This window comes from Podarcis filfolensis (assembly GCF_964270895.1).
Source record: "Podarcis filfolensis genome assembly, chromosome: 16".
NCBI lineage: Eukaryota > Metazoa > Chordata > Lepidosauria > Squamata > Lacertidae > Podarcis > Podarcis filfolensis.
The window spans coordinates 3773577-3799166 of NC_139620.1; the positions used below are offsets into that span (position 1 = coordinate 3773577).

At 48.1% G+C, this 25590-nt stretch overlaps 1 protein-coding gene across 2 annotated transcripts in view; it reads right to left on the reverse strand.

Moving 5' to 3' along the window:
* The window catches only part of CDC42SE1 (CDC42 small effector 1), a 42318-nt gene extending 22401 nt beyond the window's left edge, over positions 1–19917 (reverse strand). The window contains exon 1 of one of the 2 annotated variants that reach the window (XM_083591689.1): positions 19681–19917. The gene's annotated coding sequence lies outside the window, so the exon portion shown is untranslated. The remainder of the gene's footprint in view (positions 1–19680) is intronic. The other variant, XM_083591690.1, reaches the window with a different exon arrangement.
* Between the last annotated feature and the right edge of the window lie 5673 nt (positions 19918–25590).

Consider the following 25590-nt stretch of genomic DNA (forward strand, 5'->3'; position numbering starts at 1 on the left):
GTAGCTTTGAGAACACTGTCCCACCATCTCATCCTCTGTTGTCCCCTTCTCCTTGTGCCCTCCATCTTTCCCAACATCAGGGTCTTTTCCGGGGAGTCTTCTCTTCTCATGAGGTGGCCAAAGTCTTGGAGCCTCAGCTTCAGGATCTGTCCTTCCAGTGAGCACTCAGGGCTGATTTCCTTCAGAATGGAGAGGTTGGATCTTCTTGCAGTCCATGGGACTCTCCAGAGTCTCCTCCAGCACCAGAATTCAAAAGCATCACACGAAGGAAATAAAGCAGTGTTCATGCAGGCATTTATTCCCACCGGCTCGCCTCTCCAAAAAGCCCCATCTGCCCTCGTTTCAGAGAGGAGAAGTAACTGCCATGTTACAGGGAGGCGGGGAAGTACGGATCCGACCTGCCCTGGCACGACCGGCCTCCCCGAGGCGAAAGGCCAGCCCTCCTGGCCCAAACTGACTCACCTTCCTGCCTCAACCTGCTCACCTCTGACTCATCTCTCCACCTGGACCGGGGTGGGGCGGCAGAAAATAAATAAGAAGGAACCTGAGAAGTGGGAAGTGAGGCGGGCTCTTTTTGGAGGCAGGAATTCGGCGGTGAAAGAGGAGTTTGCGTAGCCACACCTGCCACCTGCATCAGGTGTGCAGGACTGGCAAAGTCGCTTTGGGGTCAGGCTGCCAGGCGACTGTGATTGGCAGGGCTGTGGTCCCGCCCGCCTGCCCAAGCCGGCCCGCAAGGTGGGTGTTAACGTAAGAATCTGGCTCGCTGACGGGATCCAGTATCCCTCAGAATGGGATCTTACTAAGTCCTAAGAGCAGATCCATCAAAACAAATGGTCTTCGTTTACGACCCATCTGTGCCATACATTTAAAATCGCATTGTAATACAGTGGTACCTCAGGTTACATATGCTTCAGGTTACATTCGCTTCAGGTTACAGACTCCGCTAACCCAGAAATATTACCTCGGGTTAAGAACTTTGCTTCAGGATGAGAACAGAAATCGCGCAGCGGCGGCAGCAGGAGGCCCCATTAGCTAAAGAGGTGCTTCAGGTTAAGAACAGTTTCAAGTTAAGAACAGACCTCTGGAACGAAATAAGTACTTAACCCGAGGTACGACTGTACAGTCATACTTCGGGTTGAATATGCTTCAGGATGAGAGCTTTCGGGTTGCGCTCCGCAGCGACATGCGCAGACGGTCAAAATGACGTCACGTGCATGCACAGAAGCGGCGAATCATGACCCACACAGTCGCAGGTTGCGTTTGCTTCAGGATGCGAACGGGGCTCCAGAACGGATCCCATTTGCATCCTGAGGTACCACTGTAATAATAATAATAATAATAATAATAATAATAATAATAATAATAAATATTATTTATACCCCGCCCTTCCTGGCCAGAGCCGGGCTCATGGCGGCTAACACCAATAAAATCACAGTAAAAACATAATGGGGGAAAAGGGGGGAGGGAGAGAAAAGGAAAAAACTCCCAATTTAAAATACAGGTTAAAATGCAATTTAAAATGCAGCCTCATTTTCAAGGAGCTGATAAATCAAGACCATAAGGGGAGGGAAACATAAGGGTCAGACAGAGTCCAAACCAAAGGCCAGGTGGAACAGCTCTAAAGAACTGTACTGCTTTAAAGAACTGTGGCTTTCCCCCCAGGGAATCCTGGGAATTGTAGTCTGTTCAGGGTGCTGCGAATCGTTGGGCCCAGCCCCTTCACAGAGCTAGAGTTCCCAGAATTCCATGGGAAGTGTTAAACCGCTCTGGGAATCGTAGCTCTGTGAGGGGAATGGGGCTCCTCCTAAGGAGTCTCAGCACCCGGTGCAAACTACAGTTCCCAGGATGCTTTGCAGGGGAACATAACTGTTTAAAGTGGGATAATACTGCTTTAAATGTAAAATGAAGATGAGGCCTTAGTTATGGCACCAATTGTATTATTATTAGGCTATCAGTATGTTTTTTATTATGTTTTTAATCATTGATGTTCTGTAATGTGTTTTTAATGTTGCACACCGCCCTGATAAAAGGCTGTATATAACTTGAATAAATAAAATTTAAAAATAAAAAATAAATTTCAATGGGTGTATAATTTTGAGGAGGATTTGGGTTGACACAGCAATTGTGTGTGTGTTTGTATGTAGATATATAGATACAGACACACATATACAGATATACAGAGAGATAACTATAGATTATAGACATATAGATATATATCAATATGTATATAAACTGTGTTTATTATTCTTCCTTAACATATATGCTGCTTGAAGCCAAACAGTCCTCTGAACTAGGCTACCGCTAACGGAGACTAAAAGCCAATTACGCAAAGCTCAAAATATGAACGTCCCTAATTAAAACCCACGATAAAAAGCAGTCTCATTACAGTGTAAAAATAAACACCAGTCATTACAACATGTGGCAATAATAATAATCATAATCATAATAAACATAATAAAATGACGCAGCATTTGAAAGAAGAGACTCGGCTTGAGAGGTCAGCCCGGGACAAGGGGGCCGCACATTCTCCCGGGGGCGACGTTCCGGGGGCCGCATTCTGGCCAGGCAGAAGCCAGAGATTTTGATACCCCATCCCTTCTCTCTCACGCTCAAACACCCCTCCATCCTCTGCCAGCGAAGCAAGAACCAGCTTCAAGAATTCAAAAGCACATCCTGGTCTGGCAGAAGCGCCCACGGAGGGCACCGAAGAGGACTGCAAAAGGAAAGTACCATATTTTTCGCTCCATAAGACGCACCTGACCATAAGACGCACCTAGTTTTTAGAGGAGGAAAACAAGAAAAAAAATATTCTGAACGAAACAGTGGACGTATGATTTTTGTGGTTCATGCTGTGGCCCCAGACAAGTGATTTGAGGGTGAGTTTGGGGTAGCCCAATACAAAAATCCTGAGAATCCATGTGGATCCGTGCTTTGTAATCACGTTTTTCCGCCATTGCGGCCCCATGCAACAGTGGGTGCACAATTTTTTTAGTGCAGGCTGTAGCCATGGACATGCTATGCGATCTGATGGTGAATTTGGGGTGACCTGATGTAAAAATCCTGAGGATCCATGGGCTTTTACCTCCCCCCTCCCAGACAGCCTCCTTTATCTCTAGCATCCCTTATCTCCCTCCTGATTGCTTGCTGATCAGCTGTTTCCTTTCAACACCCCCTTCCCTCTTGTTTGCCTTAGTGTCTTTTCCTTAGCTGGAGCATTTTTTTGCTCCTCCTTTTCTTCTAATTTCTCTCCTCATTGCTTTCATCTTCCTGTCTCCTCTCCTTGCAAGTTTGCTGTCTTTACCTCCCCCCTCCCAGGCAGCCTCCTTTATCTCTAGTGTCCCTTATCTGTCTCCTTGATCGGCAAACGATCAGCTGCTTTGTTTCAACACCCACTTCCCTCTTTCAAAAAAAAGAGCATGATCTGCTTTTTGCCCCTGGGCAATTCGGCTCCAGGGACCACGCATTCGCTCCATAAGACGCACAGACATTTCCCCTTACTTTTTAGGAAGAAAAAACTGCGTCTTATGGAGTGAAAAATACAGTAATTTGGGGAGATTCTCCAAATCTCTTCCTTGCATGGTGTCCCATTGGGCGTGATGGGGTGGGAGGCGGGGAGCCTGGCAGTAGGGGGCGCCAGAGGCAACAGCGGGCAGAGCCATCCCATTCTACTTTTGCCCCTGACCCCTTTGTCAGTAGGAAGGCAAGCAAGCGAGGGCTGGCAGAGGGCAGACCAAAGCTGGTGGAGCAGTGCCCCATTGGTCCTACTCTAGGGCCAACCCAGCCTGGCTTCCCTGTAAGCACACATTTTTTGAAACCCCACTCTAAGAACTAGTGTGACCTAGCGACTAAGAGTGTCGGACCAGGAATATTTCGCAAAAGAGGAAGGGTATCTTTTTATATGCGACGGCGGCAGCGAGAGTTCTGACCGCGGCAAAACGGAAGAGTAATGAAATCCCCTCTATACAAGATTTGATCCAAAAGCTGGCAGAATACGCCGAATTAGACGGTCTATCGGAAAAAATAAAGAATAAATCGAAGCAGGAATTTGTCTCAAAATGGGAGGTTTTCAAAGAATATTTTGAATATATGACAGTAAGAGCTGTTCGACAGTGGAATTTGCTGCCAAGGAGTGTGGTGGAGTCTCCTTCTTTGGAGGTCTTTAAGCAGAGGCTTGACAACCATATGTCAGGAGTGCTCTGATGGTGTTTCCTGCTTGGCAGGGGGTTGGACTCGATGGCCCTTGTGGTCTCTTCCAACTCTATGATTCTATGAAATAGTACCTCAAGTTAAGAACTTTGCTTCAGGATGAGAACAGAAATTGTGAGGCGGCAGCGGGAGGCCCCATTAGCTAAAGTGGTGCTTCAGGTTACGAACAGTTTCAGGTTAAGAACGGACCTCCAGAACGAATTAAGTACTTAACCCAAGGTACCACTGTATTTGTGGTACCTTGTCGGGCCAGGATCTGGGTTCAAATCCCCGCTCAGCCACGAAGCAAAATGGGGGTGACCTAGGAGGCCAGTCGCTGCCTCTCAGCCTGACCTACCTTTATAGGGTTGTTGAGGGGATTAAACGTATTTGTTATAATTATTGTCCCGCTTTCACCAGCGGATCCCAGGCCTGTTTAAATGGGGTGGGGGGCCTCGAGCCCCCGGAGTAAAAGGCAGGAGATGGAAATAAAACAGGCCGCCCCCTTTCGTTTGGCACAAACGCCGCCCGAGGGGGCCAGGAAGCCCAACGGCTGATATTTCACTTCCTTAACCTCGGCTGCCCCCCCCTTTCTTTCTCTCTTTTTAAAAAACAAATCTCTGGTGGCTTCGCTCTCAGAAGGGATCGAGTGTCGGACGAAAACAGGATGTGCACAGAGTCGGCAGGGAGGCTCACGTCCAGGGCAAGCTGGGCGCCTTCTCGGTTTCAAGCCTGCGAGGAAAGCGGGGCTGGGCACCCAGCGGCTCGTGGGGGGCGGGTTGGACTTATGGGGCAGAGGCCCTTGGCACCATGGACAGGAGAGGAGCCTGGCAACTCAGCAGTGGAATAACGTCAGGCGCTGTCCAACGAGGGCTGAGTCCGCGCAGCCGTAGGGGGAAAGGGCTGTGGCTCAGTGGCTAGAGCAGCTGCATGGCATTGTAGAAGGTTCGACCCGCCATTGGCTTCTCCAGGTAGGACTGGGAGGGAGAGCCCTGTCCGAATGCCAGGAGAGGCGCTGCTGCCAGCCAGTGCGCAGACAATACAGAGGTGGCTTCTGGCTCCGTAGAAAGCACCTCCTCCGTTCCTGCCTAAATCAGCCCTTGTCTCATAACCATGAGGACTAGAATCTTCCTATTGGTTTTAAAGGAAGTTCCGTAGCATCAATAGGAGGTCCCAGGGGTGTTCCTTGGCGTCTCCAGGTAGGGCTGGGAATGCCCCCATCTTTGGAAACCCCAGGGAATCCACTATCCCTATCGATTCCGAGCTCGGTGGGCTGATTTTGTAACTTGGCTTGAGCATCTTCCTGTTTAAACCAGCCCATGAGGACTAGCACCTTACTATTGTGCTTTAGGGACGTGGGTGGTGCTGTGGGTCAAACCACAGAGCCTAGGACTTGCCGATCAGAAGGTCAGTGGTTCGAATCCCCACAACAGGGTGAGCTCCCATTGCTCTGTCCCTGCTTCTGCCAACCTAGCAGTTCAATAGCACGTCAAAGTGCAAGTAGATAAATAGGTACCACTCCGGTGGGAAGGTAAATGGCGTTTCCGTGCGCTGCTCTGGTTCGCCAGAAGTGGCTTAGTCCTGCCGGCCACATGACCCGGAAGCTGCACACCGGCTCCCTCGGCCAATAAAGCCAGATGAGCACCACAACCCCAGAGTCGTCCGCGACTGGACCTAACGGTCAGGGGTCCCTTTACCTTTACTTTATCGTGCTTTAAGAAAGGGGCATAGCTCTGGGACAGAACACAGTGGAAAGTTCCGGGTCCTATCCCTGGAAATCCCAAGTGGGGTTGGGAACGTCCGTTGCCCAAAACCCCAGAGTGTGGCTGGGAAGAACAGCGGCCCGGATTTTGCCCCCGATTTGAAAATGAATTACCATATTTTTTGCTGTATAAGACTCACTTTTTCCCTCCTAAAAAGTAAGGGGAAATGTGTGTGTGTCTTATGGAGCGAATGCAGGTTGCGCAGCTATCCCAGAAGCCAGAACAAGAGGGATTGCTGCTTTCACTGCGCAGCGATCCCTCTTGCTGTTCTGGCTTCTGAAATTCAGAATATTTTTTTCTTGTTTTCCTCCTCCAAAAACTAGGTGCGTCTTATGGGCTGGTGCGTCTTATAGAGCGAAAAATACGGTAGTTAGTGGAGTCTTTCGCCCTTTATAGTAAAGTGGAGCCTATCTAAAAACCGCAGGTTGACCGACACTCACGTGTGTGTTGATTCCTGTCAGAAACAATTGGCTCTGTTTTGTTTCCCTACCTCCAAGAGTTATGCTTCTAGACCTCATGACATCGGGGAACAAAACCGTTTGTAAAAACCCGAGTGGCGACTGGAGATCAACACAGGTGTCTGGTCCCTTTGTCCACTCACCCCGCCTGGGGATCGAACCTGAGACCTTCTGTACACAAGGCATATGTTCCACCAGTTAGTTACAGTCCTTCCCCTAAAACCAAAACAACTTCCTAGTCCTCATGGTTCTGATTCAAGAGCTTACTTAAACAGGAAGCTGCCTATTGATGTAGCCCAATAATGTGTGCACGGGCTGGCAGAGGCTCTCTGGGAGTCTCTCGCGGCCCAACCTAGAGGTGCTTTGGGGGACTGATCCTGGCACCTTCTGCATGCCAAGCAGCCGATCTGCCTGCTTCTTTTACCCTACCTCCTCAAAAGGCATGCAAGCCTCAAGACACCCCTCCCTCCCTCTCTCCCTTGCTTTCTGTTTTGAGCCTGTTGCTACACAGCAGCCGGGGCTAAATTGCAAAAAGAGAGAGAGAAAGAAAATAAATCAGCCGTTGCTCAAGAGCGGGCAGGAAGGAACAGAGGTGTCTTGCAACGCGGCGAGCTCCTTATCTGCAGTAAGTTTGTGCAGGGAAAGTGTCCAGGCTGGCTGCCCGGCCATTCCTATGGACTAGACTCTGCTTGGCTCCGGGTCACCCAGCTGAGCGGGTCGCTGGCCAGAGAGAACATGAGAGCCTAGGAATAGCCCTGCTGCAGGATCAGGCCAAAGCGGAGGCCCAACCACCCTGTTCTCCCAGTGGTCAGACAAAGAGCCTAGGGATCCAGGTAGACTGCGTCTGCAGCTGGAGGTTCCACAAGCACCTAAGAAGAGCCCTGTGGCCGGACTGGGCAGCCAAGGGGGACCCCATCTATCCCAGGATCCTGTCCTCACAGCGGCCAATCAGGTCCCTCTCCTGGGAAACCCGCAAGCAAGATCTGAGCCTGTGGTCTCCAGCAACTGGGATTCAGAAGGAGAGGAGAGGCAAAGTATAACCATTGTGGCTAGTAGCCATCGACAGCCCTTTTCCTCCACCATGAATTTGTCCAATTTTTTTTAATGCCGGCCAGGTCAGTGGTGGTCGCCGCCTCCTGTGGCAGTGAGTTCCACAGGTTAACGGCAAAGGAGCCCTGCCTGTCGGCTTCCCTGGGTGCATCTGGAGGGGTGCCGTGGGGAAGAAGAAGCTGTGCTTTGGGTCTGACCCAGAGGGTCCCCTCCTAGGTTCCTTTAATCCTGCACGGAGAGGATATCTTAGGGCCCTCGTATCTACGGGACCGCCTCTCCTGGTCTGTCCCGCAAAGGACCTTAAGGTCCATGAATTAGCATAGCTTAGGGGTCCCGGGCCCTAAGGAAGTCAGACTATCCTCCACCAGGGCCAGGGCCTTCTCAGTGGTGGCTCTGACCTGGAATGCTCTGTCCCATGAGACCAGGGCCCTGCAGGATTTAATCTCCTTCCATCGGGCCTGTAAGACAGAGCGATTCTGCCTGGCCTTTAATTTGAATTCAGCCTGATCTTTTATTTCCCTTCCCTTCTCTTCCCTCCCCCTCCCCTTTTATGAAGATCACCCGCTCTGAGACCCCACAGCTAACTCTCCCCTGACCTCCTCGCTGGCCCAAGTAGGACCAATTCAGCCAGCTAGCCCTGGGGATTATCTAATTGATTTTTGAACTTTATTGCCATTCATGTTTTTATACTGTATTTTATGCTGTTTTTATAATTAAGTGTCTTACAAGTGTTTTTAGCCGCCCTGAGCACGGTTTTTGAACCAGGAAGGCAGTATATAAATAAAACATTATTATTATTATTATTATTATTATTATTATTATTATTATTATTATATCCTTGGGATCTCACTGGGCTTTTTGGAGTTTGCACCCATTGCTTGCAAGGATGGGGCTGATGGGTAAACAGCGGCTCCTTGATCGGAAAGGGTTTGCAAAGGTCTGGCAGGGGGCGGTTCTGCCGTGTCCCTGTTCCGAAGCTGCCCAAAGCTGGTCATCGAGTAGAGGGTCAGTCAGCTTGAGTCCAGAGCTGTCTGGAGCTCTGGTTTCTTTGACTAGATATCAGGAGATCCCTTTTGCTTGTCCCCGAAACTCCTCTAGCCTCTTCTGTAATGGCTAGACTCACTGATGTCCATGGAGACTGTCTCGCCAGAGTGGTACATGCTCTGGTTATCTCCCGCTTGGACTACTGCCATGTGCTCTACGTGGGGCTACATTTGAAGGTGACCTGGAAACTACATGGCCTCGGCCCAGTATATCTGAAGGAGCGTCTCCACCCCCATCGTTCAGCCCAGACACTGAGGTCCAGCGCCGAGGGCCTTCTGGCGGTTTCCTCCTTGCGAGAAGGCAATTTACAGGGAACCAGGCAGAGGGCCTTCTCAGTGGTGGCACCCGCCCTGTGGAATGCCCTCCCTTCAGATGTCAAAGAGAACAGCAACTACCAGACTTTTAGAAGACATCTGAAGGCAGCCCTGTTTAGGGAAGCTTTTAATGTTTGACAGACTACTGTATTTTAATACTTTGTTGGAAGCCAGCCAGAGTGGCTGGGGAAACCCACCCAGATGGGCAGGGTATATATAATAAATTATTATTATTATTATTATTATTATTATTATTATTATTATTATTATTAATGCTGTAGATGTGTGTGTGAGTTCTCTGCAGATCTCCAAATTGACTCCTTTTGCAGGACACCAACAGACTCCAGCCAGCAATGCCCCTCCTTTCAGAAGACACTGAATGAAGCCAAATGTGGGAAGATTCAGGAGAGAGAGAGAAAACGCCCTTCTTCCTGCAGAGTGGAACTGTGGAACTCCTTGCCACAGGAGACCGTGATTGCCACCAACTTGGACGGCTTTAAAAGAGGAATTGGCAGATTCGTGGAGGGGAGAGGACTGGAAATTGCAGGAGGGGAGAGTGCTTGTGTGATCAGATCCTGCAAATGGATTTCCCACAAGCACCTGGGTAGACCCTGAGAGGAGAGGATGTTGGGACTAGCTGGTCCATTGGTCTGATCCAGAAGCAAGGCTCTCCTGAGGTTCGTATGGAACCTCCAGCTCCAGAGGCAGTCTATCTAGTCCTCCAGGAATAGATGGGCCTCCTTTGGCCTAATCCAGCTGTAGGGCTCTCCTGATGTTCTTACGGACATGTAACTGTGTGCCTGTGTGCGTGGCGAGACCAAATTTAGACGCAAGATAAACCGGAACGTTTGAGGGGTGAAAAACAACCGGATTTTAAGCAGCAAGCAATGAGACAGACACCAAGTGGAAATGAAGTGGTCTGTCCACCTGGAAACTTTTGCAAGTGCAAAGAGGACTGAGAGCAAGATCACATCTAACCTCCCCGATATAACATCAGGAGCACAAATACAAACACACAATCTCTTCTCCCCGAACTCTGGTGAATTTCCAAATTGCAGCCATTTCCTCTTTATCAATACCAAGAGATGATGATAGATAGATAGATAGATAGATAGATAGAGAGAGAGAGAGAGAGATGATAGATATAGATAGATAGATAGATAGATAGATAGATGATAGATAGATAGATAGATAGATAGATAGATAGATAGATAGATAGATAGATAGATAGATGATAGGTAGGTAGGTATAGATAGATAGATGATAGGTAGGTAGGTAGGTAGGTGGGACGTGGGTGGCACTGTGGGTTAAACCACAGAGCCTAGGACTTGCCGATCAGAAGGTCAGTGGTTCGAATCCCCGTGACGGAGTGAGCTCCCGTTGCTCGATCCCTCTCCTGCCAACCTAGCAGTTCGAAAGCACGTCAAAGTGCAAGTAGATAAATAGGTACCACTCCGGCGGGAAGGTAAACGGTGTTTCCGTGTGCTGCTCTGGTTCACCAGAAGCGGCTTAGTCATGCTGGCCACATGACCCGGAAGCTGTACGCCGGCTCCCTCGGCCAGTAAAGCGAGATGAGCGCCGCAACCCCAGAGTCTGTCACGACTGGACCTAATGGCCAGGGGTCCCTTTACCTTTGCCTTTAGGTAGGTAGGTAGATAGACAGACAGACCTTGCAGCGGTTCTCAACCTGTGGGTCCCCAGACGTTGTTGGACTACAACTCCCATCATCCCTGAGCTCTGGCCTAGCTAGCTAGGGGTGATGGGAGTTGTAGTCCAACAACATCTGGGGACCCACAGGTTGAGAACCGCTGCCTTAAGGGAAAACAGATATACACAGTGATCCTTCCCACTGCAGAATTATTTTTTGTCTGGGGAGGATGAGATCTCGAAAGCTGCTAACCGCAGAGGGTGGGCGCCTGACCGAGGTTTTAAGATTCCAGTGACAGCACTGACCGAAAGCCGGGTTTTCCGCCCAGACCCCAGGCACTTCTGCAAAGAGGTTATTTTGGGTTCTGTTGGTCACACACGGCATCTGCGGTCTGGTCACAAGGTGCCTCGTTGCAGCTCACAAGCCTTGCCGCCCCCTGCTCCCGCCCACCTCCTCTCTCCCTTGGCCTCGTGTGGACGGCTTGGAAAGCTTTTCAACATCTACATGCAGCCGCTGGGAGAGATCATCAGGGGGTTTGGGCTGGGTGTCCATCAGTATGCGAATGATACCCAGCTCTACCTCTCTTTCAAATCAGAACCAGTGAAGGCGGTGAAGGTCCTGTGTGAGTGTCTGGAGGCAGTTGGAGGATGGATGGCGGCTAACAGATTGAGGTTGAATCCTGACAAGACAGAAGTACTGTTTTGGGAGGACAGGAGGCGGGCGGGTGTGGAGGACTCCCTGGTCCTGAATGGGGTGACTGTGCCCCTGAAGGACCAGGTGCGCAGCCTGGGAGTCATTTTGGACTCACAGCTCTCCATGGAGGCACAGGTTAATTCTGTGTCCAGGGCAGCTGTTTACCAGCTCCATCTGGTACGCAGGATGAGACCCTCCCTGCCCGCAGACTGTCTCGCCAGAGTGGTGCATGCTCTGGTTATCTCCCGCTTGGACTACTGCAATGTGCTCTATGTGGGGCTACCTTTGGAGGTGACCCAGAAACTACAACTAATCCAGAATGCGGCAGCTAGACTGGTGACTGGGAGTGGCCGCCAAGACCACATAACACCGGTCTTGAAAGACCTACTTTGGCTCCCAGTACGTTTCTGAGCACAATTCAAAGTGTTGGTGCTGACCTTTAAAGCCCTAAATGGCCTTGGTCCAGTATACCTGAAGGAGCGTCTCCACCCCCATCGTTCCGCCTGGACACTGAGGCGCAGCGCTGTTCAGGGAAGTTTTTAATGTGTGACATCTTAGTGTATTTTTGGTCTTTGTGGAAGCTGCCCAGAGTGGCTGGGGAAACCCAGCCAGATGGGCGGGGTACAAATTATTATTATTATTATTATTATTATTATTATTATTATTATTATTAAGCCTGGGTCAATTCACAGGGGAAGATGATCTGTCAGCAGCTATTAAGCCACATCCATGTCATGTCTTGAAAACACATTTATAGCACCCCCGAAAATTTTGGAAACTGTAGATTAAGGGTGTAAATTAAGGGGTAAACCATTGTGGCTCGTAGCTATCGATAGCCTCCTCCCCTCCACAAATTTGTCCAGTCCTCTTTTAAAACCGCCCATCGCCACTTCCTGTGGCAGGGAGTTCCACAGTTTAACTCTTGTGCTGCGTGAAGAAGCGCTTCCTTTCACTTTGCCCCGAATCCCCTGGCAGTCAGCTTCGTCGGTGTGTCCCCAGCCTAACCCGCCTAACAAAGGAGGACCAACCATGCATGCATTTTGATTTTCAAGTTTGCACGAATCTGCAATGCAGACAATCTCGGCAGAAAAGTCCTGATGCAATTAACCCTTCCCAAAGGGGGGGGGGCGGGGAGTGAGTCAGAGGCTGCGTCTGCAGAGGCATCCCAGCCAAGACATCCGCCTTGTTGCCTTGCATGCTCCAGACAAAGGGAGCCTTCATCGCAGGGGGGTGGGGGGCAGGCGGAGGTACAGGCTAGGAAGGAAAAGGGCCTTGAGTGAGGCAGAGAGGAGAGAGACTGAGATAGCGCTTCCTTCTAGCAGCAAAGGGAGGCCTAGTCACTCTGACGGCAATACTAAGCCAGGGTTTCATTGAAAGGCTTGCCTATCCTATCCCTATCCCTGACATAGCAGGTCCTGGGTTCAAATCCTCCTTCAGCCATGGGCCCCACTAAAGCAAATAGTCTAATTGGTCAACATCTAAAAGATTTCGAGCACCAAAACAACCAGGCCACAACATTGGTACCTCGGGTTACAGACGCTTCAGGTTACAGACGCTTCAGGTTACAGACTATACTAACCCAGAAATATTACCTCGGGTTAAGAACTTTGCTTCAGGATGAGAACAGAAATCGCGTGGCGGCAGCAGCAGGAGGCCCCATTAGCTAAAGTGGGGCTTCAGGTTAAGAACAGTTTCAGGTTAAGAATGGACCTCCGGAACGAATTAAGTTCTTAACCCGAGGTACCACTGTATAAGGAAATTCTGCCCTTGGTATGTTGATTTCCCACCTCCCCATTTTGATTCTCTGGCCCCATATCTGCACAAACTTATTATCCCAAAATACAGACGTGCTTTTACACTTGCAAGACTGGATGTTTTGCCATCTGCGGTACTCGAGGGTCGATTCCAAAAGATCCCGCCTAAGAAATGTCTTTGCCCCTGGAAACAGCGGCACATGTACTCCTGTCCTGTACTCTCTACAAAGACTTGAGGAACAAGATTATCACCCCACTCGTACTAACCATCCCAGGGCGCTCAACCACTGCCACGATGGCCTTTCTTCTATCAGATCAAAATGAGCAGATAACAGCAAAGGTTGCTAGGTTCATAGCAGGGGCAATCAGAATACGGGCCACTAACTGACTGCTTTGGGAGAAAAGCAATGACAAACCTAGACAGCATCTTAAAAAGCAGAGACATCACCTTGCCAACAAAGGTCCGTATAGTTCAAGCTATGATTTTCCCAGTAGTGATGTATGGAAGCGAGAGCTGGACCATAAAGAAGGCTGATCGCCGAAGAATGGATGCCTTTGAATTCCATTCTGAAGGAAACCAGCCCTGAGTGCTCACTGGAAGGACAGATCCTGAAGCTGAGGCTCCAAGCTTTTGGCCACCTCATGAGAAGAGAAGACTCCCTGGAAAAGACCCTGATGTTGGGAAAGATGGAAGGCGCAAGGAGAAGGGGACGACAGAGGACGAGATGGTGTGACAGTGTTCTCGAAGCTACCAGCATGAGTTTGACCAAACTGAGGGAGGCTGTGGAAGACAGGAGGGCCAGGGGGTCACGAAGAGTTGGACACGACTAAACGACTAAACAACAACAAACAATATAAAGTCCTGATTCAGGACTTTATATTGTGCTTTTATATCAAATTTCCTTTTCTGCGTATACTGTAATGTTTTACTGTTGCTATGGCCATTGGCTAATGCGAATAAAGTTTTATTTATCCATCTCCTTCAGCCATGAAGCTCTGGGGCCAGTCATGGCCTGACCTACCTCACAGGGTCACGGTGAGGACAAGCCATGCGCACAACCACCTCCAAAATCCGCATACGCCATCGAGAGCTCCTTGGAGGAAAGGTGGCGTAGTCAAACTGTGGAACTCCCTGCCACAAGAAGCAACTGGGACGGCTTTAAAAGAGCACCCACCGGGCAAATTCACGGAGGAAAAGGCTACCGATTTGTGGTTCTGCTCTGCTTCCGTAGACATACGACTCAAGAGAATTGGAAGGGACTGTAAGGGTCATCTAGTCCAACCCCTTGAAATGCAGAATTTCCTTCAAGTACAGGGCGGTATAGAAATAAATTATTATTATTATTATTATTATTGCCTAAAGTGAGGCTTGAACCCACAAACCTGAGACTGAGAGTCTCATGCTTTACAGATGGAGCTATCCCAGTCCCAATTCAAAGTCCTGGCAAATGCAATGGGGCTTACTTGCAGGTAAGCGGGGTTCGGATCGTGGTCTAAGCTACGAGGTGGATAGTCACAAAATCATAGAACTATCTGGCTAGAAGGGACCCCAAGGGTCTGGCCAAGTGTGGTACTAGTTCAGGAGTCAGCAAACTTTTTCAGCAGGGGGCCGGTCCACTGTCCCTCAGACCTTGTGGGGGCCGGACTATATTTTGAAGGGAAAAAATGAACGAATTCCTATGCCCCACAAATAACCCAGAGATGCATTTTAAATAAAAAGACACATTCTACTCATGTAAAAACACGCTGATTCCCGGACTGTCCGTGGGCCGGATTGAGAAGGCGATTGGGCCGGATCCGGCCCCCGAGCCTTAGTTTGCCTACCCCATGTACTAGTTCCTCCCTTGATCTGAACACTACACTTCTGTTTATCAAGTCTAGAATTGCATGAGCTATTTTTGCTGCTGCATCACACCATCGGCTCACGCTAAGCTTGTGGTCTACCAAGATCCCTAGTTCCTTTCTGCAAGTCCTGCTGGCAAGCCAGGCACCCCCTATTTGCACCGATTTGGATCTCGCCTCTGCCATCCAATCGCTCAGCTGCCCTTGTGCACCTCATTCTGTCTCCTCCATTCCTCCTGCCTCAGATCTGGGGGTCTATAATACTGACCTATTCCTGTGGGGCGGCTGTAAGATACAACTGAGTGATACAAGGCCCTGAAGCACAGCACAAAACACTCTGCAAGGCGAAGGGACTCTTGAATGCGTAGCTGCGATTTATTTTAGGGGTGCAGGAAACTACAGCTAATCCAGAATGCGGCAGCTAGACTGGTGACTGGAAGCGGCCGCCGAGACCACATAACATGGGTCCTGAAAGACCTACATTGGCTCCCAGTATGTTTCCGAGCACAATTCAAAGTGTTGGTGCTAACCTTTCAATTCCTAAATGGCCCAGTATCCCTGAAGGAGCGTCTCCACCCCCATCATCCAGGCCGGACACTGAGGTCCAGCTCCGAGGGCCTTCTGGTGGTTCCCTCATTGCGAGAAGCGAAATTACAGGGAACCAGGCAGAGGGCCTTCTCGGTGGTGGCACCCGCCCTGTGGAATGCCCTCCCACCAGATGTCAAAGAGAAGAACAACTACCAGACTTTTAGAAGACATCTGAAGGCAACCCTGTTTAGGGAGGCTTTTAATGTTTGATGCATTACTGTATTTTAATATTTTGTTGGAAGCCGCCCAGAGTGGCTGGGGAAGCCCAGCCAGATGGGTGGGGTATAAATAATAAATTATTATTATATAGTATTATTATTATGTTAGGGGGTGCAGAACTGTGTTATCTGCGACGCAATTGGTCAGTTCGTTATGTATTTTTATTTATTTACTTGGTTGGGGGGGCAGCTGCCCCCCCCCGGGTACGCCCATAGTGCTCAGACATTCAACTGTCCAGGGACACAAGGAGCAGCAACGGAATGTTTGCTGCCAGACTCTGCGAGGGAAGGGAATGCTGTCGGTTCGGTTGGGATGAAGATTGCCAGCCGAGACCCTGAGGTAGAGGAGATTTGAAGCCGCGGGGAAGGGCGAGGGTTGGAAAATTTGATGTCGATGGGGTTCCCAGAGTAGGACGCCTTGGGACATGTAGGATGTTTAGAAGTGGGGACTGAGAGAGGATGGTTAAGAGCCGTCGAAGAAACAGAATTTCGCAGATGGATTTGAACAGCCCCAGTCAATTCCTTAGCCACATATTAAAGGTAAAGGTAAAGGGACCCCTGACCATTAGGTCCAGTCGTGGCCGACTCTGGGGTTGCGGCACTCATCTCGCTTTACTGGCCGAGGGAGCCGGCGTACAGCTTCCAGGTCATGTGGCCAGCATGACTAAGCCGCTTCTGGCGAACCAGAGCAGTGCACGGAAACGCCGTTTATCTTCCCGCCGGAGAGGTACCTATTTATCTACTTGCACTTTGAACTGCTAGGTTGGCAGGAGCAGGGACCGAGCAATGGGAGCTCACCTTGTTGCGGGGATTCGAACTGCCGACCTTCTGATCAGCAAGTCCTAGGCTCTGTGGTTTAACCCACAGCACCACCCACATCCCATTAGCCACATATTATGATTGGCTTAAATCAGACCTAGGCAAACTCGCCCTCCAGATGTTTTGGGACTACATCATCCCTAGCACCACAGCGTCCCAATAAAGTGGTATAGAAATGAAAGAAATAATAATAAATTTCATTGCAAAATAAAAAGGCTGCCTAGAAATTTCGTTGTGGCAACTGTAACCGAGGTTTAGGGTGCCGTTTGGCAATTAACATACAGTATACATCTGAGTTTCTAACGTTGGCAGAGAGATCCGTCATATTCCCGCCTCCAGAGCACATGTCATTCCCACTCCAAGCCCTAACAGGCCCCTGACTTGTCTGTTGAGAAATCCTTCAAGCCAGTTGACCTCACGTCATGGGCGTGGGAGAGGAGAAAGATCTAAGAAGCAGCGGCTGGGGGTTGGGGAGTGGAATGGGGTGGGGGGTTTTTTGGGTGAGGGGTGCAGATAGAGGAGACAGGAAATCTCTGAGGACTTTGCTCAGGTGGGGTGGAAATTGTTACCAAACCAGCTCGTTCACGTGGGGAAAATGAAACTAAAGTACTAAACGTCTTTTAACCCGGTGGCCACAGCGGAGAGGATATTGAGGGAGGGCCCCCCAAAAGCTCAAGAATGCAATAATTTGGGGTGCCTGCAGAGGGGAGGGAGAGGGACCCCCCTTTCATTTTATGACACTGAACAGATTTTTTTTTTTTGTAGCTGCTGGCTGAGAGAGTTGTGCAGCTAAGAGAAAAGTTTTGCATTTTAAGAACTCATGTCTCTCCAATTTCTCTTCCCTTTCCCCTTTCTCTCAACATCTTGTGGGTTTTTTTTTTTTTATATCTAGGCGTAAAGACAGACTTTTTATCTGCCTACTGCAAACTGTCACTCTGTTAAAAAACAGCAACGCCACCCAAATCAACAGCACAACCTCTTCTTGGCCTGTTTACTCAGGAGGGAAGTGCAATGGAGTTCAGTGGGGTTTCCTACCCACCCAAAAAAGATTGCATGGGGATAGCACTGTTAAAATGTTCTTGGGATAGTGTGCAGACGTTGGTGGGGTGGGTGTAAAGAAGAGAGTCAAAGAATTCGCCCCCCCAAAAAAAGCTCTAAAAGATGAAATTGGTAGTGTGCTGTAGTGGTTAGAGTGTCAGTCTAGGACCTGGGAGAGAGCAGGGTCTACATCCTCCCACTTGGCCACACGGAGATCACTGGGTGTGAAATTGTGCGGGCTATTTCCTGCCTCCCTCAGACTAACCTACCTCAGAGGGTTGTTGTGGGGTTTAAATGAGAGGGGTGGAACCATGCATGCCACTTTAGAGATAAAATGTGTTCCACAAACGCAATAAACAAACATATTTTTAAAAAGGAAATATTGATAGTTGAAGACTTCCACATTGGTCCACACTGGGGATGTGAATTTGAAACAATGTGTTGGATGTTGCAAAAACTGTGTGTGTGTTTCCCTATGAGGGGGAAAACATCAATACTGTGTTCCCACAAAGAGTTTCAGAAACAATTATAATCTTGCAAGAAGGAGAGCTATAAAATGTGGCCCGACTTCAGAGCTAGGAATCAGACCTGACAAGCCCTTGTCTTTCTCTCAGACACAGAGGCAACCGCAGAAAACAAGCCTGTTTCTTTCTTCTGACTTGAATGAGTCAAATCTAGAGAAAGGAAATGGTGGGGGGGGGGGAGGAGAAGTGGGTAGAGTGGAGGGAGGGAAATCTTTTCGCACGGTTTTGTAAGAGCCTGTAAGAAGCTTTGTGAAGTGGCTACTGTTTCTTTAAAAAAAGTACAGGGAAAAAAAATATTTTTGGCTCCCTTTGTCAGAGAGAGGCCTCGAATCTTGCTAAACTCCCCCGGTTTCAAGAGCGAGCTAAAAGTTCTGATGTACAAAGCTGTGGGGTGCAAGGCCTCTCCAAACCCCCATTCCCCAAAAGCTCAGGGTTACAGCTGATGGGGGAAGGGGTGCTGAGGCTGTCTGAGCCCCCCACCAAAGTCCAAAACCGCTTACCGGCAGAGCTGTGGCGCTTTCCCAAAAGCCACATGAAGAGTATGGGCCTAACGTGAAGTGGGCCACTTTTGCAGAAATTATGATGTTTTCAGCCCACACTTTGCTGAGCTATGGGGTTTCAACCTCCCCACCCACCTGCCCCACCTGCTCCCCACAATCCAGAGGTGACACAAAACCGTTGTTGGTTGCGGCAACTTTAGGAAAGGGTTTAAGCATTCAAATTTTTGCAGAGGCCTTTGCTTTATTTACGAGCATGAATGAGCCTTGGGCTGAGTAATTTTCCCCCTAGGAAAAGGTGTGTGTGTGTGTTTGTGGAAGGAGGTCAAGGATCTAATGTTGCTTTATGGACGAAAAAAATTATTATGACCGGCCAACAACAGACAGTGGAAAATCCAGAAATATGTTTGAAATAAGGGGCGGGGGGAGAATTAGAGGCAGACAGAGACTTCCTGGCTTTTCCCCTCTTTTTTTCCTTTCTGTTGGTGGTTCAGTTTTTTAAAAAAACTTTTTAAAAAATGTGTCATGGGCTTAAAAGAGAGAGAGAGAGAGAACATGAGAATTTTGCTAAAGGATTTAGCCAACCAGCTTTAAAAAAAACACAACAAAATCCTCTAGGCAAAGGACGCTGAGAGATTTTTAACACCCTTCCCCCCCCCCCCCCGAATCAATGGGACTCAGAGTTTCCTTTGGCTAAAAAATAAAAAGAAATCCCAACTTGGGAGAGTCTTGGGAAGGACACACCATCTCCCAAGGTCTGAAGCGAAAGCGGATTTGAAAGAAAATGGAAAGGTTTATTTGGTAAGACAAACACGGAAGGGCCACACGACGCCGAAGTTTGCCCTACTCAGAGTAGACCCCTTGAAACGAACGGCTGGCCCCACGATTTCACCAGGTCTACTCTCGAGTAGGACCGGGTTGGCTTCCACCGCCCTAAGTTTGCGAGTTTCCCTGCACTTTCGCGAAAAGCGATCCCCTTGCAAAAGGCGGATTATTTGCGACAAAAGCACGGGTCCCAGTTCCTCCTAGGCTTACTTTTTGGGGGGGAAAGAAAAGAAAACAGGGACAAGAATATAGAGACATATTTGGGAACCTTTGAAGTAACAGAGGAGATCAGAGGCGTTTTACAAAAGAGCAGAACCCGAAGCGCAGTTATCTGTCCCGCTAGTCGCCAGCGCGCACAGAGGATCAGGCGTAAAAGTTGAGAAGAAAGTTTCCAAAGGCAAAAGAGGAGATCCTTCTTACCTGGTCTTCTTGGGGCGCGCGGCTCCTTCTCCTCCGACCCCCTTCCTCTCTCGCCTCCAGCCAGTTCCCTGGCTCAGACTGGCATGGAAACTTTCCTTGGGAAATCCAGCCCGCGCGCACGAGGTGTGGCTCTCCACCCCGCTGCGTGTGAGAAGGAGGAAACGCTCAGAAGGACTTTCCACACAGAGAGAGACGCGCGCGCCCGCGCGCACACAACACACCCGGGTGCCTCAATGCGCCTTGGAGAGGCGATGCAAGAGCGCTGACTTGGGGGCGGCCGGGGCATTGCAGAAAAAAGGGAGCCAGGAAAGGCCGCCTTTGGGGTCCAAAGGTCTCTCCATCACTACTGGCAGAAGAAGCAGGCTGGCAGCACCACGCAGATGCCAAGACTCTCAGCGGGCATGGGGCCTGATCAGTGCCGGATTTACGCATAAGCTACATCTTAGGGCCTCACGCTCTTGGGGGCCCCAAAATTTTTTTAAAGGGAAACAAAAACCTGGGTATGCGTTTCCAAAATATAAGATAAAAAACAAATGAAATAAAACCTACAATTATTATTTCATGTTATAGCAAGTTTGTGAGTCTTTGCAAATTGTGTTTCTAAAGGAACTTTTGTTATTGTCAAATGCCAATGTGTTTGCATGATTAAGTTTGTTATGAATAAAAAATCATTTTATGTTAGAGCTTAATAATTATTTCACTATTAACATAAAAGGGAAAGGGAAAGGGACCCCTGACCATTAGGTCCAGTTGTGGCCGACTCTGGGGTTGCGGCGCTCATCTCGCTTTATTTGCTGAGGGAGCCGGCGTACAGCTTCCGGGTCATGTGGCCAGAATGACTAAGCCGCTTCTGGCGAACCAGAGCAGCGCACGGAAACGCTGTTTACCTTCCCGCCGGAGCGGGACCTATTTATCTACTTGCACTTTGACGTGCTTTCAAACTACTAGGTTGGCAGGAGCAGGGACCGAGATTCAAACCACCGACCTTCTGATCTGCAAGTCCTAGGCTCTGTGGTTTAACCCACAGCGCCACCCGTGTCCCTATCATTATTGATATACTTCTTCTTAATTGTATTTCACTATTAATATACTTCTTCTTAATTGTATTTCAGTTCAACAACTACTTTGATAAAATAAATATTTTGTTATGTGCAAATGGCTTGAGATACCTATTAGGTATCCGCCTGAGAAACAGTTTCTATCCAAATGTGATTTTGGTTTTAAACGCAGTGTAAGGTAGTCTTTGGGAGTGGGTGGTGCTGTGGGTTAAAGCACAGAGCCTAGGACTTGCCAATCAGAAGGTCGGCAGTTCGAATCCGTGTGACGGGGTGAGCTCCCGTTGCTCGGTGCCTGCTCCTGCCAACCTAGCAGTTCGAAAGCACGTCAAAGTGCAAGTAGATAAATAGGTACCTATTTATAAATAGATAAATAGGTAAACGGTGTTTCCATGCGCTGCTCTGGTTTGCCAGAAGCGGCTTAGTCATGCTGGCCGCATGACCCGGAAGCTGTACGCCGGCTCCCTCGGCCAATAAAGCGAGATGAGCGCCACAACCCCAGAGTCAGTCACGACTGGACCTAATGGTCAGGGGTCCCTTTACCTTTAAGGTAGTCTTTATGTGAGTATATTGTATTCAATTATGGGGTATCAGAGTTTTTAGGGGCTAACCAGGCTGGGATAGCAGGCTTGTGGGTTTTTGAATGTCTGATGTAGATTTTTTTTCAATTTCGTTGTTCTATATGGGACAATGACAATAAAGATTATCGTATCGTAGGTCCATAAATTACCATACAGCATATGTTCAACGCAAAAAAACAGTGACAATTTGTTGTTGACAAAGGACAGCTGGGCATATAAAGGACCCCGTTACCTTCAGTAGCTTAGGGCCTCATCAAACCTAAATCCAGCCCTGGGCCTGATCCTTTTCTCCCTTGATGATCCTGATGCCCTGCCTCAGGGGTTGGGCATCCGTTCAGTGTGCTGAAGAGCCTCCATGTTTAGAGGCAGTCTACCAGTAGCAGCTGGTAGCATTGGGGGGGGCAGCTAGCCAGGATTTATGGGGGGGCAGGAAACTCACCTGTCACCACCCTCTGCCTGGCTCTGTCTAGCAGAAATGTTTCAACAACAGCTGTATATTACTTTCTTTTGACCCCAAGTGCTCAGAAGAAACCTGCCCAAATCTTTCTACAATTTCTATTTTCAGTATTTATATTTATTTACTTGATTTTTTTGGGGGGGGTAGCCCCTGTCTATGCCCATGGCTGGTAGACTGCCTCTTAATTTGGAGGCTCTTCTGCGTCGCCGTTTAGGGACAAATCTGGGCTGCCGGTTTTCTCAGCGGCTCTCGGGGGTTCCTAGCCCTGCTTGGATTCGCCAGAGATGGAACCCAGGCCTTTTGGTACACCAGATAAAGTGTTCTGCTGCTGGGCTGTGTGGCCCTTCTCTTAAACAGAACAATAAGATTCCAGTCCTCATTGTTGCGAAGGAAAGGGCTGGTTTAAACAGAAGCTGCCCGACATATAATTTAGTTTTGCTTGGTAAGTAAAACATAAAATTGCATAGAAATCATTAAAATGATTGCCAATTATATTCTAATTTTAGTAGTAGTAGTATTTAGCATTAGCTGACACTTTCAGAAAGTAAAATTAAAATTATTTGGTTTTCCAAAAGCAGCTGATGTGCTTCTTTGTTGAATGTAGACTTACCAAGCTAAATGTAGGACATTCGCTAGCCTTTCAAAGGCCTCTTATCTGAATTTTCATTTTTCACTCAGCTCACTAAATTTCTTAAATACCTGCTTGCAATAATATTATTGTTATTACAGCCGATTTCCAAAATCAGCCTAACCCTTTCCATGTTGTTTTCTTGAGTAGACCCACTGAAATTAACCAGGTCTATGAAGTTCAATGGTCCTACTCGGAGTAGGGCTTAAATTGACTGCAACTCTAGTACGATATATATGCATGTGGGATATTTTGCAAATATTCATCAACAGGATAGAAGGTTGCTTACATAATTTTTTTTAAAGGACCTCATGGAATGCCTCTGAGCGCATCCAGAGTGCTTCTCCCCCTAAAACATAGGAAGAAGCAATCTGAAGGCAAATATTGAAAGCGTACACAGAGCAACGAACAGGCTTCTCTTTTTGTTTTTGAAGGGATGAGATCCCCTCTGAGGGTGTCAAACGACATGGACAGGAAGCCGTTGATAAAAATAACACCTGATAAAAAATAACATCGAATAAAAAGCAACAGAAGTTTGTACAATTACTTATATTTAGACTCACAACCGCTATGCGTTACAAATCTTCAAGGCCGTTTTCTAAAAGGAGATTACTCTTCCTAAAAGGAGGCTATAAGCGACGAGATTACGTCAGCATGAAACATGACAGCTCCCATAATTTTCCTCTTCTCGAGTGCTCAAAAAGCATCCGCTGCTGAAAGATTCATGAAATTGAAGACAAGCTGCGAGGTTGTTCCGAGACCTGCTGAGCAATGTCTCCCAGGAGTTTTAAAAGAACACGTCGTATCCATTGCTGGCAATGCTACAGGCTCATTCAGAAGAGGTTATTAAAGCATTTCCCTGTGACGGAGAGTTCCACAGGCTCCCTGCAAATGCCGGCAAGGCGTAAGGATGGGGAAATGAGTCAATTTCAGGTTCTGTTTTTATTTGTTTCCAGTCTTCAGTCTCCCATATTTCCACATTAGTTTGGGTTTAGAAAAGAGAGGGTCATGTACACATTTTATTTCTCCCGGTCTAGCCTGCCTCACAGGGTTGTTCTGTGGCTATGATGGAGGAGGAGAGCATGCAGACCAGAATCTGAACTCCCTGCAGGCTGGTCGGTGCGGACTGGCTGTCCGCAGTCTTCCCCAGCCCTACCTGGAGATGGAGCGGACCTGGGACCTTCTGCATGCAGAGCAGGTGTCCTACTACTGAGCTAAGGCCCTTAAGTATAATATCAAGTTTCTAGTCCTCATAGTTCCAAAGAAAGTCCGGACTTGGACAGGGACATAGGAAGCTGACTTACACTGAGTCAAGCAATTGGTTCGTCTCGTTTTTCCTTTGCACGTTGCTATGCGCAAGGACTGAGCTAAAACCTCCCTGTGACTTTCTCCCCAAATCACAGGCTGTTTTTGTCAGTTTGCTCAGTAAAGTGTCATCTTTCACTCCAGACTGTGTTATTTAAGTTACTTTTCTAACACAGGAATCTTTTTTTTAAATGGTGCAGAGTTCTCTGGGAAGAAGAATTGATTGCTAAACAGCTCTGGGAATTGTAGTTCTGGGAGAGGGGACAGACTCTCAGCTCTCTTGGTGAACTATAGTTCCCAGGATTCTTTGGGGGAAGCCAAAGTCTGTTAAAGTGCTATAAGAGTGCTTTAAATTTATGGTGCAGGCATAACCAGGCTCCTTGCCTGAAGTGCTGGACAGCTGCTGCCTACCAGTGTGGACAATATTGAGTTAGATGGACTGACGGTCTCAGTTAAAGGCAGCATCTTAAAAAGCAGAGACATCACCTTGCCGACACAGGTCCGTATAGTTAAAGCTCTGGTTTTCCCAGAAGTGATGTATGGAAGTGAGAGCTGGACCACAAAGAAGGCTGATCGCCGAAGAATGGATGCTTTTGAATTCTGGTGCTGGAAGAGACTCTTGAGAGTCCCACGGACTGCAAGAAGATCAAACCTCTCCATTCTGAAGGAAATCAGCCCTGAGTGCTCACTGGAAGGACAGATCCTAAAGCTGAGGCTCCAAGACTTTGGCCACCTCATGAGAAGAGAAGACTCCCTGGAAAAGACCCTGATACTGGGAAAGATGGAGGGCGCAAGGAGAAGGGGACGACGGAGGACGAGATGGTGGGACAGTGCTCTCGAAGCTACCAGCATGAGTTTGACAGAACCGGCCCTGCTGTGGGGGCCACATTTGTAAGAACTTGATTTTTCAGTGTGGCAGCACCTGTGGAACTCCCTGCCTATTGACACCGGGCAGGTGCCTTCGCTGTGCTCTTTTTGGCACCTGCTAAAAACAAACCTATCCAGACATTTAGAATCTTAATATGTTTTTTTTTTTTGTCTATTGTTACCTTATCTTTCCAAAAGCCTTATCCATTGCTGCTGTTAATTTTTTATTATTGGTAACTTTATTGTTCCATCTTTCTTTAAAAACTGCTTTGAGGTTGTGTTTGTCTTCTTAACCATCAAGCAGTGTGTAATTTTTATTCAATAATTTGCAATCAGAAGAATAGGATGGATATATGTATGTGTGTGTACATGTGTGTGTGTATATATAGTTAGCCTTGGTGAAGACTTGACGTTTTTATCCCCAAAAAAGTTTTTGATTGGTTTCCGCTGAAATGAGGCTGCATTTTAATGTTTTAATGTTGTATTTTAATCTTGTTTTTTTAAGCTGTATTTCAATCAATTGTTTTTATATTTGGAGTTAGCCGCCCTGAGCCTGGTCTTGGCTGGGGAGGGCGGGGTATAAATAAAATCATTATTATTATTATTAATGTGTGTGTGTATATTCTGGCCTTTGATACTATAGATAGATAGGTAGATAGGTAGATAGATAGATAGATAGATAGATAGATAGATAGATAGATAGATAGATATAGATAGATAGATGATAGATAGATACTGTAGTATCAAAGGCCAGAATAAAGACCTGTGTCACCAGTGTTCATCTTTATCTGTTTCTTCACATCGTGCATCATAATTGCTAATAATGCAGCAATTATCTAATCGTTGCCGTTTTAAAAACACACACACACACCGCTCCTGGCAAGCTCACAGAGATTGCATCCACCATGCATATACATGGAAGGAAAATCTCCATGGCTTCAGCCTCCTTCCCCGACTGAAAATAGAAAATTCTTCTTAGAGCTGATTCACTGGGGCCTCTGCAGTCCATGCGATGAA